This window comes from Rhinatrema bivittatum, chromosome 4, assembly GCF_901001135.1.
Source record: "Rhinatrema bivittatum chromosome 4, aRhiBiv1.1, whole genome shotgun sequence".
NCBI lineage: Eukaryota > Metazoa > Chordata > Amphibia > Gymnophiona > Rhinatrematidae > Rhinatrema > Rhinatrema bivittatum.
In genome coordinates, this window is record NC_042618.1 from 132296098 (window position 1) to 132310755 (window position 14658).

The 14658-nt window shown below is 45.3% G+C and overlaps 1 protein-coding gene across 2 annotated transcripts in view; it reads left to right on the top strand.

Annotated features, from left to right (window-relative positions):
- Nucleotides 1–14658, top strand: part of PLEKHH1 (pleckstrin homology, MyTH4 and FERM domain containing H1) — a 302331-nt gene that overhangs the window by 120586 nt on the left and 167087 nt on the right. The window lies entirely within an intron of this gene.

The window sequence follows — 14658 nt, forward strand, 5'->3', positions numbered from 1 at the left end:
TTCAAACTTTTCTTTTAATAATAGTTGGTTATAGAATGTTCTACTTATTGGCATGACAAAATTTTGAATACAAGCAATACAATTATGACAGAATGCTGCAGCTCAGTTGGTAACAGGCACTTGTTATAGACAGCATATATCCCCTATATTCGTACAGCTCCATCGGTTACCAATCGAACAAAGAATCAAATTTAAAACTGTATTACTTATAAGGTAATAAAAGGGGAGGGACCCTCCTACTTGTCCGAGCTTATGTTGATGCATCAACCTACACATGTTTTAAGCTCAACTAATGACTTAATGCTCATGATGCCATCATTGAAACATATTTGGCTTCTGCAAACATTTTCTGGTGGTTTCTCCATAGTCAGCCCTAATATATGTAATTCACTATCCAATGAGTTGTGACACATTGTGGATATTAAGATGTTTTGAAAACAAATGAAGGCTTTTTGGTTTTTAGAAGCATGTGGTAAAGCTTAAGCTTTTACATTTATTATTGTAATCACTCTTGTCTCATTTTAAGTGACCTACGCTAATATTTATGTAACGTTGTATACTGCTTAGTACAATTAATTTGCTTTAAGTGGTTTACAATAATAAATAAAGAGTAACCGGGAAGGAAGGACAGTAATGGAAATAGGTTATACTGGGTTGCGGAGAAAGAGAAAAGCACAGAGAGAGGCATTCAGAGACAGAGAAGAGAGAAGGGACAAAAAAAAAAAAAACCGCCAAGGAAAATTAGAGAAAAACAGAAATGAAAAGAATTGTAAAGCGAAGAAGGAATGAGGTGACAGAGACAGTAAAAATCCACTAGACACACATAATGGTTGGAAAAATGGTTTATTTTAATTTTGCTGAGTATTGTATGCTAATTATTTTTTATTCTAAAAATTGCCCCCCCCCCTTTTTTTTCCCCCCCATTTTGAAACCCCTCCTCAGATTATCTGCTCAGGCATCCTGATGTTGCAGGCTGGTTGAGGGATGGAAAGCGAGTTCCCCCTCTGAGATAAACCTCTGAGCTCCTCTGCCAGTGCACACTGTCACAGCAGCAGCCAGCTGGCTTCCTCTCCCTGCCCTCTGTAACAAGTCCTGTCAGATAGGAGACTCAAACCAGAGTCTCCTGCACTACAGTCAAACTGTGAGGTCGGCTAGTGAATTCAGCTTGGGCTCCCAATGCCAAGCCAGACACCTGGGCTTGGCTCTAGCTCAGTTCACCTAACATATTTCCTGGCTTGCCCACCACTATTAGGAAGTTTTACATGTGTCTGATTATAAGGGAAGGTGAGCGAAACATTGTGCTTGGGACGGAAAAATACAGGGCACTTAAAATTTGACCTTCTAACAGCGTACTGCTGGGCCATCAAGAAGACAAGCCACCGCTGTCACAGTTGCCAGGCACGGTGGAAGAAAGAGAGTGGCTGGGAAGTGAGATAGGAGAATGGATTGATGCATGGGGAGAGCAGCAAAAAAAGAAAGTAAGAGAAACAAAAAAAAGCATTAAAAAACCAAGGGCCTCATTTTCTAAAGTATTGCAGGCCTGCGATACTTTAGGGAATGAGGGGCGGGGGGCCAAAACGGGGGGGCGGGCCTGCGCTAGCCGGCAGCGATCGCACCGTCGCGGTGCGATCGCCGCCGGTTTCGCACCCAATAGCGGCACCACAGAAGGTGTAGCTGTTGGGCGCGAACTCGGACATGAAAAGGTGCCTTACCTTTTTGTCGTCCGTGGCGTCTTCGCGGCGTCGGCCCCGGTGACGGCCTGACTCCTCTTCTTCTGGGGCCGCCTCCGCCCCCATTTTGATATCGCGTGCGATCCGTTTAGAAAATGAGGCCCTAAAATAAGGGAAAAAATAATTTTCCATGGTGCTTTTAAATTTTGGCTGGTGCCCAGGTTTTCTAAATACTTTGCCACTCCTGTTTTTCGATGATACAAATGGATTCCTTTAGGCAGCTGCCTCAGTGGCAGGAGCACTGGCTCTCGCTGATGACATCACACATTCCTGTACTGTAGCAAGGGGTCAGTGCCTATTTTATTTAAATATTTACCTGGATTAATCCTGTGTCTTACTTATGTAAATTAAGGTGATGTACAGTAAAAACTGTATAAGAACTAAAGTACAAATTTAGCTGTGTAAATAAACATGTAATAGAAAACTCGTAAATAAAATATTTCTAAGATATAAACAACAAAAAAATGATAAATATGCTTAAACAATAAAAAGCCATCATAACTGCATGACAAATTGTAATAGTTTAAACAAGAGAATACTATTAAATAAGGCACATACGCTTAAACTAAAAAATATAAATACCTTGAATGCAAAAACCAGCAAGAAGTAATACAAAGTATATACTTAAAATAACAAGAAAACCTTAATTACAGCATTATAAATGGGAGAACTAGTTTGCATAAGCTATAGGAAAAAAAAAAGAACATAAGATTGCCATACTGGGTTACACCAAAGGTCCATCAAGCCTGGTATCCTATTTCCAACAGTGGCCAATCCATGTCACAAGTTCCTGCCAGGATCCCAAGGGGTAGAGAGATACCATGGTGCTTATCCCAAGAATAAGCAGTGGATTTCTGCAACTCTACCTTAATGTTTAATGAACGTTTCCTCCAGAAATTTGTCCAAACTGTTTTTAAATGCAGCTACGCTAATAGCTTTCACCATATCCTCTGGCAACGAATTCCACAGTCTAATTATGCATTGAGTAAAAAAACGTTTTCTCTTATTAGTTTTAAAGGTGTACTTTACTAACTTCATTGTATTCCCCTAGTCCTTGTACTTTTTGAAAGAACAAACAACTGATTAAGGTTTACTCGTTCTAATCGACTCACTATTTTATAGGTCTCTATCATATCTCAACTAGGAGTCACTTACAAAATCTACGCTGATGACAGATTTTCTTCCCATTACGTTCCATATGATCTGCCATTGTCCAATTCACATCTCTCTGTCTCACCTCTATTAATTCTTGGCTATATAACAAATTCTGTCAACCTCAACAAAACAGAGGCCCTTGTCTTCAGCTGCAACTTGCTTTTACTATCTCTGACTCTTTTCAAATTGCAGGATCCACTACCTTCCTTCCACATACAGTTCGTAATCTGAATGTAATCCAGGCTGAGTGCTCTCTACGGTTTCCTCACATCCTTTTTCAAATTAAGAATGCTGAGTCGCTTAACGCCCATCCTAGAACCCATAAACTTTCAGACCGTTCTCCAATCTCTGATTTACCCCTCCATTGATTATTGTAATTCCCTATACTCCGGTTTTCAACATTCCCTGTGACCATTACAAATAGGGATGTGAATCGTGTGATCAATCGTCTTAACGATCGATTTTGGCTGGGGGGGGAGGGAAATCTGATCGTCATGTTTTGTTTTTTTAAAAATCGTAAAAAGTCGTATGAAATAGTGAGGGCAAAGGTAGCGCCGGCGCCATTTTGAATATTGGCAATACGGCGCGAGTGCAGGAGGTCGCTCTCGGACCCCCGCTGGACTTTTGGCAAGTCTTGTGGGGGTCAGGAGGCCTCCCCAAGCTGGCCAAAAGTCCCTGGGGGTCCAGCGGGGGTCCGGGAGCAATCTCCTGCACTCGTGACGTCAGGCGACAGGAACCAAAATGGCGCCGGCGCTACCTTTGCCCTGTCATATGGTAAGGGCAAAGGGCCACCGGCGCCATTTCTATTAATGCAGCTGTGGCCCGAGAGCGGGAGATCACGGGAGATCGCGCCGGGACAACCCCCCCCCCCCCCACTGGACCCCAGGTAATTTAAAACATTTTGGGGGGGGGGGGTTCGGGAGGGTGGGGGATTTGTTTTAAAGGGTCGGGGTGGGTTTTAGGGTTGTTTTGGTGTGCCGGTTTTCCCACCCTCCCCCTCCCCCGATTTACGATTTTTTGACGATAAATCGGGGGAATTGTTATTGTATCGCGGCTCTAACGATTTTTGACGATTTAAAATATATCTGACGATTGTTTTAAATCGTCAAAAAATGATTCACATCCCTAATTACAAATAATTCAAAACTCTGCCGCCCATCTATAGATTGGTGCACCTATCCAAGACCATATCACCCCAATACTGAAGGATTTACACTGGTTACCAATTACATGGTGTATCACATATAAAACTGCAGTTATCATTCATAATCTCCTTTCTCATGTCTCATCTCCCTGGCTTACCTTCACCCTTTGGATGCATCCCTCGATCCTCCAGCCAGCACTTGTTAGACATTCCTTCTCCCAAGGTTGCCAGACAAGCCTCCTTTTCCATCTTTGATCCCACACTTGGAGTTCTCTCCCTCTATCCCTCCAGCTCACACAAGACAGTGTAGGAAACTATTAAAAACCCACCTGTTCTGAGGCATTCCAGAGATCCGCATTTGAACCGCTTTTGTTATTTTTGTCTGACTATAATTTTGTTTTTTATCTTTTTAGTCATTTTGCTAATTGTATTTTATGTTTGTTTGTTTGGAGGGGCAGGTAAGAAATGCTATGAAATAAATCTCCCCTCAGCCATTTTTTTTCTCCAAGCTGCAGAGTCCTAACCTCTTTGGCCTTTCCTCATAGGGGAATCATTCCATCCCCTTTATCATTTTGATTGCCCTTCTTTGCACCTCTTCTAATTCTTCTATACCTTTTTTAAGATGTGGTGACCAAAACTGCGCACAATACACAAGATGAGGTTGCATTATGGAGCGATACAGAGGCATTGTGATATATTCTCTGTTTTATTCTCCATTCCTTTCCTAATAATCCCTAGCATCTTATTTGCTTTCTTGGCTGCTGCTGCTGCTGCACACTGAGAAAAAGATTTCAACATGTTATCAACTATGACACCTAGACCCTTTTCCTGAATGGTGACTCCTAATTTGGAACTTTGCACTGTGTAGCTATAATGTGGGTTACTCTTCCCTACGTGCATCACTGTTGCGACCATCGCTGCCCGATGTCTCCACTACGCCCACCTCACCTGTTTGGCGACTCCCTCTTGCTCAAGTGGAAGGTTGGCCACCGCGGCATCTCTCTGCTGTCTTCCTCCTCCAGCGTTCCCGGATCGGCTTGACACTGCGATCCACCATGATTCACAAGGGCCTAAGGGCGCGCGCATGGCGCGCCCCCGACTAATGTACCGGCAGTGGCGCGAACCTCAGGGGCATCTCCCTGAAATGACGTCATCAGTACCAGATATATAAGGTCTTAGAAATCGCTAACTAATCGAGTTAGCAAGAAGTTGTATAGGAGTTAGCAAGGGTTACTCTACCTAAGCTACTCTGCCTCCTCGGACTTACCAGGGGTACCCGCTCCTCGGGGGCCTCGCTCTCTCTTTGTTTTTCAGGTCACAGTCAGGAACCGGCACTCGCTCCTCGAGGGCCCACGTTCCCAGACTGGTTGCTGAATACTCTTTCTGCCTGGAAGTCATCACTGCCTACTACACCAGTGAGTTATCATCTCTCTCTCAGAGCTTTCCCTGGAACCAGGTACTCACTCCTTGAGGGCCTAACCTATTCCAACACCTGGACTACTTCTAGAGACTATTGTGTGAGTGTTACCATCTAGGCTCTGTTCCTGAACTCTGCATACTCTGCCTACTCACTATATTCAGTTTCTCTACAGCTCAGTTATCCAGGATCACTGTTCCAGTACCTGAGGGACTACAGCCCTGCCAGGTACTTCCAGCTCACTATTGCACCTCTGGTGGTTCAATATACTGTTTAATAAAAGAACTAGTGTGTGTCTGTCTCCATACTCTGAGCCTGACCGGTGGTCCCTCTCGGGATCTTTCCTCGGGGGCGTGGTCATCTGCCACCGGCCCAAGGATCCACCCACAACTACCTCAAACACCAACAATCACTTTGCACTTGTCCACATTTGACATTTGCATGCCCAGTCTTCCAGTATTGAAAGTCCTCTTACATTTCTCACAATCCTCTTGTAATTTAACAATTTTGTATCATCAGCAAATTTGATTACCTCATTTGTTGTTCCCATTTCCAGGTCATTTATAAATATATTAAAAAGCACTGGTCCCAGAACAGATCCCTAGAGCACTGAGAAAATTTACCATTAGCCCTACTCTCTTTTTTTCTGTTTTTTAACCAGTTCCCAATCCACGATAGGACACTGCCCCCTATCCCATCTCAGGACCTGTGCAATGGACGGAGGCCTCTGAGAAGTGTTATAAGGAAGGCTGGATCTCCTGGGTCTCACTGATTTTGTGACTGAGTATCTCAAACATGGGAAATACCTTAAAACATAGTTTCTTTGTGGGGTAGTGTCTCCAAATAGGTTTATTTTGTGCATTCCTTGACAGGCATGAACCTCACTTGTAAGACAGGATACGCTAGGAAATATTTCAATTTCTCAAATTCACTCCTAGTATTCTTCTTAAAACTTGCATTGTGTCAAAGACAGCCTCCTTCTGGAGCTTATAGGATATACTATATGCATGTTGCATGAGTGCCATTGTAGTACTACAGAGTATTAGTAAAAGTCAGACTTTAGTTGTGTGACAGACCCTATGGTCACGTCACCAGTAAGACCTGGGTAACCCTTTTGTTTAATCAGTGAGAGTGCAGATTAGTGAGAAATCGAAGTTACCATTCAAATTCGGCTCCTCCCTTTGTGAGGTCTGGAATAGCCATCCGCCTGAGAGTCTATTTAGCAGCTCTCGAGAGAGAGCTTGGGAGGCAGTTCCTTTAGGTTTGCAAAGAGTTCAGAGGCAGAGAGGAGTGTTTTGCTTAAGTTGTCTTTTCAGGCCCACTTAGAGGAGCCAGGCAAGCCCTCCTTGGTGGTCCTGACGAGGGTCGGGAGGGGTTCCTTATCCACTCACTGGTTGATTAGGATTATCCCTCTTGGTCTATTTTTTCAGGTTTTAAGATTTTAAGTGGTAGGAGCCTCACTGGACACCAGGGCCTTTCTTGGGCACAGGGATTGGGATGCCCTGGGTCTGGGATGCCCAGAGATAGAGAAGACCTTCCCCTGAAGTGGTGGTGACCCATTGTGAGGTGGCATTCCAATGTGAATATAATTTTGGGGAAAAGAAAGCATTTTGTTAGAAGATCCAGGAGGAAGTTTGGGCTGCTCTTCCTTCCTGTCTGAAGCAAGAGAACTGCTTGTTTCACGGGGATCCTTCCCATCAAGGATCCAAGAAGAAACAAAGAGACTGTGTAAGAGCTATAGAGATCCTAGATCTGCTAATTGTGTATAAAGGAAAGCAAACATCACTGGGGTCCCCATCCAGTGTTTCAACACCCTGGGGGGAGAGAGAGAAGAGTTACTCTCTCTGCCATAGAGAGTTAACAATTTTATCAGTTTTGGAAGGGGTTTTGACAATCCTAAAAGACCCTATCCATCTGGGAGCTCCATTTGTCTGTTATGATCGCTGCCCGCGGGTTTCCCCGCGAGCAGGCTCTCTTACCCACACTGCTTTCTTCACCCGACGCGGCTAGTGCCGCCATCGTCAGGCCTCCCGGTGCGGCTGGAGCCGTGGACTTGTTTCACCACGCAGCCCGGAGGCTGCCTCGGATCGTCCTCTTCAACGCGGCCGGAGCCACGGACTTTCTGCCTCTCTTCGTGGCCCGGGACCACTGCCAACGTCAGCTGATCTTTGTGGCATGGAGGCCGCAAGCCCTGGGCTCGAGTAGCGGCTGGAGCTGCCCCCGGGGCCTCCTGCAGCGGCTGGAGCCGCTGCCGTCTTTGGGCCTGCTCCTCAGGCCCAGTCCTGCGTCTCTACACACAGACGCTGTGCAGGCCGCTGTCCACGGTCCTGCACAGCCCTGCTTCCTGCTCCTTAGGTGCCGGCGCATGCCTCTCTGCAAGATTTAAAGGGCCAGGCACAGGAAGTGTGCTGGCCCCACCTAGGGAGTGGACTTCCTGCTTCAGCCCTATAAAAGGGCTGCTCCGTCAGTCAGTCTTGGCCTTGCATCGGAGTTGCTTCACTCTGGAGGCTCCTGCCTGCCAGAGCTCCGTCAGGTCTTCTTCGTCTTCTCCATGGAGTTCGTGTTGTCATGCCATGTCAAGTTATGTCTTCGTTGCCTGAGGTCTCTGTCCAGGTGTCCTGGTGTCTTGCTTTGATCTTCTGTTTCCTGATGTTCCTGGTTCCTTGATGTCCTGCTCCTGTGTCTTCGTCTTCAGCGCTCTTGAGCCTTCCGGTGCCTGTTAGGCCGGGGGTCCCTCGGATAATGTCTTGCCCGAGTTGGATTAGCCTGCAGGTGGACAAGTGTCCTGTGCTCCTGAGCCGTCTTGTCCTGCCAGCTGTAGGTGGAGCTTTGGACGACACTGGCTTCGTCGTTGGAGTTCTGCTTCGACTGGATCCTCTCCTGAGCTTGTCCCACTCCCAGCGTGGTCCGTGACCAGCCTCCTCGGGCTGTGTAGGGCGCGCAGTGGGACAGGGTGGTCCACAACTCAGTCCCGCGGGTGGGCTGAGTAGGGCGCCCTGAGAGACGTGTCAATGTTCTTCCGCCCAGCTTCTCGTCTCATTTGGACTTTGTCAGTTCCTCGACTTATCTTGGATGCCATTGCATCACTCTTGGTATCATGTCTTGTTCCTGATGTCGTTGCATTGACCCTGGTTCGGGATGCCGTCGCATCGACCACTGGTCCGTGATGTCTTCGCATCAGCTTTGGTGTCAAGTCTTTGTCTGCGATGCCGTTGCATCGATCCTGCTGTCGTGTCTTCGTCCGCGATGCCGTTGCATCGATCCTGCTGTCATGTCTTCGTCCGCGATGCCGTTGCATCGATCCTGCTGTTGTGTCTTCGTCCGCGATGCCGTTGCATTGATCCTGCTGTCCTGTCTTCGTGTCAAGGTCCGTCTGCCCTCGACCTCAGGCCATGCCTGCTGCTCCATGCTGTTCAATGCATCAGGTCCGAAAGGGCTTGGAATGGTCGGAGGACCATTCACATTCCAACATCATCTGTTGTTGGCCATGGGAGCTTGCAGGCCTGGCAGAGGGTCAGACCTTCAGCCATGCTGGAACACGCCGTCAGCCCTCGGTTCAGTCTCGGATCCGTCTGGGATCGGACGAGACCCAAGGGCACACTAAAACCACCCGAGTGTAACATTGTCTTAATCCAAGATGTTTTCCCTGTCCATGATATAAGTGAGTCCTGCACAGATAGAGGGAAGAGACTGTAAGAAATTGAGAAGAAAATTCTGTGTTGCTGCAATTTTGAATACAGCCCTGGGAGTAAGAGGGAAATGTGGAAGAACTAGCCAGCAAGAGGTTACAGCCCCCCTGAGTAACAAATACTGTTATGGCCCCATCCGTGCAGGATAGACACACTGGGGTGGGGTTACAGTTGAAATGTGCTGCATCTGAGAACCCAAAGCGTGGTATTCCGTGGATGAAAGAATCTCATCTCTTAACATCATTTTCCCTGTCACTGCACAACAGCTGAGCTGCTAAGTAAGCCCTAGTGGCCAAGACTCGCTTCCACCTGCTGGCCCTCAGCCTACAGGCCTGCGACCCTCTGAAGCGTGCCGAAGTTTATGGGGTGGATATAGATGAAGGTGGTCAATGGAATTTGGGAGGCAGAAATGTGTTTTCCTGACCAAATGGGCCAAGCAAGATGAGGACATTTTTCTTCCTTGACCCAGCAGAACCAGCCTCTTTTGGGCTATGGGGCCGTGAGCCTTCATTCATTTATTCCTCTCATTTTTATACCCGTCTTCCGCATTTCTAGCATTTTCCCTTCTTCAGCAGCTCAGCGGCTCATAAGAGTTTTAGTATCTTCCTATTCTCTAGACATTTTTAGCATTATCCTTACTGGCTTTAATTCTAGATGGATATCCACTTGCTACTTGTTTGCTTTCATTTATTTTAAAATATTTATATTCCCCTTATCCACTAAAGTAAGTGGATAACAGCATTACAGCCATAAAATAAGAGACAACACTCACAGCCATAAAACATTACAAAAGTATTCAAATGCCCAGCGCTGCCATAGCCTTAAATACTTTAGGGGAGTTTTCAGACTGTCCACACTGGGACAAAGATTCCACCTACCTCCTTTCCCCACAGGCTTTGCACCAATTCTCAAAGCAAACGCCAACACACACATTTTTACTTTGAAACCTGCCAGGGCTACAAATTCGCTCGGCCCCTCGCAGCCTCTTTTAACGCAGGAAGGTTTGAAAATACCCCTCCCCCCAAAATGAAGATGGCCCCGGGAACAGCTCCTCTTGATGTGGCCAAAAGCAGTTTGGAGCAATGCATGCACTTTTCCCCGCCTGGAGGGTTAGGCCACTTTCAAACAGTTGGATTTATGTGGGTAAAATGCTTTTTTAATCATGTAAATATCACTTTGAAAATGGCTTGCAGGGAGGATGATTTTCAAAACTTATTTTCCTCCACAAGTAAACCAGTGCTTTACCTGGGGACATGGCCTTTTACAAACTTGACTGCCCCGTAAGCGCATTTGTCCTGTGTGAGTGTGTGTGTGTGTGTAAAGTTTACCCGCAGCGAGCAGAGGTGTTCCCGGGGATTGGGATGGAGAGGGGTTTGCAATTGTGCACATAGTTTTGCATTTTCCAAAGTATGCATGATACTTTTCCCAAAACAATTCTGTGTGCAAATCAGCAGGTGTAACTGTGTGCAGGTAGTGTTGGTGGGATAATTTGTAAAGGGAATGAGTGCACTCTCCCTATAGTGTAAAGTATGTGGGTAATTGCCTTTATTGTCTGCGGGCTGTTACAAACTTACCCCATTATATCCAGCTTATATTGCTTTACAGAGATTGCCATTAAAAATGTGCACACCTGACCTGGTGAACAAAAGAGGAGGGGCTTACACCAAAGTCATCACCAATTCTTTGTCCTGTGAAAATCCAAGCTGAATCTTTTTTTTTATTTTTTTTATTTCTTTCAGATTGCTGATTAATACTTTTGTTCTTGGAGTACACAGTTTCTTCTATTTTACTTTGTAAACCTTATCAACTCAAATGGATTTTCAAATTCATGATCTAAAATTTGTGACGAGTACTAATCTTGCCACTTGGATTTCCAGTTATTTCATTTTCAACCCCTTCAGCTAAACCAATTCTAAAAAAAAATTAGCCCAATTGCTTTTAGAGGCTTGTTCTGCCTCTGTAAAAGATTTTCCTAATTATTGTAACAACAGCAGATTTATTAAAGTGCTTTACTAAAAAATTAAATTTCCCATCACAGTTTTAGCCAGTTCATCTTTTCTAATAGATTCAGAGCTGCTTTTTAACTGAGACACCATTAAATTTATACACTAATCAATTTCTTGTTCCAGCCTTTTAATAACTTTTTGTATAACATTTAGTTTCACTTCTGATATTTACTCCTGGGGGAATTCTGTCCAAAAAATTTAGAATTCTGCACACACAATTTAAAAATTCTCAGGTTCATATTCAAAGGCATTTGGCTGGATAACTTCTGAGTTTTCCTGCTAAATGCCGACATGAATATCTGGGGCACATATCTGGCTAAATTATAACCAGATAAATAGTCATTCAGCTATAATTTTACCGGATTGAAAGGCAGTGTTCTGGGGTCATTTCAGGATAGGGTAAAGTTATCTATCTGACTTATTTAGCCAATATCACTATGTACTTGGCTAAATTAGGACATGTGGCTAGATAATTGACTTAATCAGCTACATGCTAAAGACTATACAGGCCGATACAGTACAGTGTGCTCTGTGCTAGCTTTACTCCTTATTCAGTAAGGGGTAATAGCATGTCGAAAACGCGCGTCCAACCCCCCCCCCCCAACCTAATAGCGCCCACAACATGCAAATGCATGTTAATGGCCCTATTAGGTATTCCCGCACGATTCAGTAAGTAAAATGTGCAGCCAAGCCGCACATTTTACTTTAAGAAATTTGCGTTAATTTCTGCCGGCACCGGGGAAGTGCACAGAAAAGCATTAAAAACTGCTTTTCTGTACACCCTCCCACTTAATATCATGGCAATATTAAGTTGGAGGTCCCGAAAGTTAAAAAAAAGTAAAAGAAAAAAAAAAAGAAAAAAATTTGAAATAGGCTCGTGGGTTGAAAACTAGACACTCAATTTTGCCGGCATCCGGTTTCCGAACCCGTGGCTGTCAGCGGGCTCGAGAACCGAAGCTAGCAAAATTGAGCGTCGGCTGTCAAACCCGCTGCGCTAGGGACGCGCTAGTGTCCCTAGTGCTTCTTTTTACCGCCGGCCCTAATTTAAATAAATTAAATTACTCTATCGCGCGCACAAGAGAGTGGCCTGTGTGCGCGCTGGGAGAGCGGGCACTCGCTCGCTCTCCCGCGATTTTTACTGTATCGGCCCGAGAGTCGGTTAAGTGGCAACAACCATTTAAAAAAAAAAAAAAAAGCCTTCCAGCCCGATTCCCAGCCCCCTCCACAGTATTAAAAAAAAGCACTTTGCTTGCCAAGGAACCCCCCTCCCAACCCCCCCCCCTCCCCCTTCAATTATTATTTTAAAAATGTTAGTTTCACTTTGGGCACCAGCCTCCCATTCCCCCTGCTCCCCTCCCCGGTAAATCTCATGCCTTCCTCCCTTCCCACCCACACAGTACCTCATTCAGTGCCGGGGTCACTGTTTCTAGCACCAGGATCACAGATTTACCTAGGAAGATGAGGCCAGCACTGAAAGCGAAACTCATATTTTTAAAATAACAATTGGAAATCTTGGACTCAGCCAGGGATATATATATATATTTTTTTATATATTTTGAATGTGTGGCTGGAATTGCATTGGGAGGACTGCATGCAAATTTATTTTTTTTTTTTTAATGGCCATCATGACTTAACAGACCATATTCTTTTGAATATAGTAATTAAATCTCATATTATCCAGCTACGTGAGGCTGAATAACTTTAAAACCTAACCATTTCTATTCAGACATGGGTTTTGAAGTTATCCGGCTAACTTTAGCCGGATAATTTGTCCGCTTGCTGCCTAACTGATTATTGGACATTGTGGGGCAGATTTTAAAAAAATACGCGCGCGCGTACTTTTGTTCGCGCCAGTTGCGCGAACAAAATCCGGGGTCAGCGTGCGTAAGGCTGCACAAAATCGGCAGCCTGCGCGCGCCGAGCCGTGCAGCCTGCTTCGGTTCCCTCCAAGGCCGCTCCAAAATCGGAGCGGCCTCGGAGGGAACCTTTTTTTTGTCGTCCCCCCCCCCCCACACACACCTTTCCCTCCCTTCCTCTATCTAACCCACCCCCTCGGCCCTACCGAAATCCCCCCCTACCTTGTTCCATGGAGTTACACCTGCCGGTTGGCCAGGCCCCAACACAAGCCACTGTGTCGGGGCACTCGGCCACGCCCCCGGACCGCCCCGGACCATAGACACGCCCCCCGACCGCCCATTTTAGCAAGCCCCGGGACTTACGCGCGTCCCGGGGCTTTGCGCGCGCCGGCGGCCTACGCGAAATAGGCGCGCCGGCGCGCGCAGGGCTTTTAAAATCTACTCCTGCGTGTATAATATAATAAAATTCTGCAAAACTCTGTACGCTCAGGTTCATATGCAGCCACTGTGCGGCTCGGCTAGCTAGCTGGATAAACTTATTTGGCTAACTTAGCCTATATGTTCAGCAGCGCAGACCTTTCCAGCTAACTTTAGGACAGGTCTATGGGCCGACAAGAGTTATCCAGATAACTTATCCGGCTAATTTAACTCCTCACCGTTATGTCCTCAGAATGCCCTTAACTTATCAGACTAAATTATAACTGGATAACTTATTATAAAACTAAATTCTAACCAAATACATCTGTAAGCAGCCTGTACTCGAGCAATCCATCATTTTATAAAAGTGAAAAATACGCATATACTTTTTGTTTCGTGCACACATATAAGCACATAAAAAGAGGGCATTCTGGGATGCGGCTAACAATTACGCATGTAAGTTGCTATTTTAAAAGACATGCGCATACCTTTGGCAACTTACTCTTGTAATTTTATACCTACTAATTATCCTGTGTAATTGATATCCGACTTGTTTATTATTGGCTGAGTGGATGGGTTACGTGAACTGGGGGGAGTTCGGGCTAAAGACTCAGGAGGATCTTGATGACCTGGAGAAGGACTGGGCAAACTGGTGGAGTAACTGGTAAACTGATAATTTAAATTACAGGTGTATATTTTAAAATATACATAAACTGTTTTACGCAAGTAAATCCTACTTTATTTTCATGCATAAAATATACACGCAAGTATTTTTAAAATAGATAGGAAAAGAATGCGCATTCAAAGCAATGAAATTGCATGCCTTCGTGCGTAAGCACGTATATGTGCATATGTTGTATTTTATAATATGCACATGACACGTGTGGTTTATAAAATACTATTATAAATTTACCCGTGGCAATATGTACACGTATATGCCACCACACAGAGTTGTTTGAAAGTTATCCTTCCTATTTTTAAAAATAGGTTTTTTGGGGGGGGCTTTTCACCTGGCAACTTCTTCCTTCTGCTTTGTGCTTCTAGCTCAGTTGGACCATTATTCCTTCCCTCTGGAGCTTGTTAATGCTGCATCCCAAGCCCCAACTGAGGCAAAAGAGCAAAATACCTGAATCAAGTATTCAGCACTTGCCACCCCAAAGATGAAGAATTTTTAAGGTGTAGAATTCCCCCAGGAGCCCTGTAAAAATGCACCCTAGCAGGGGATTTTAATTTGGCAATCCACA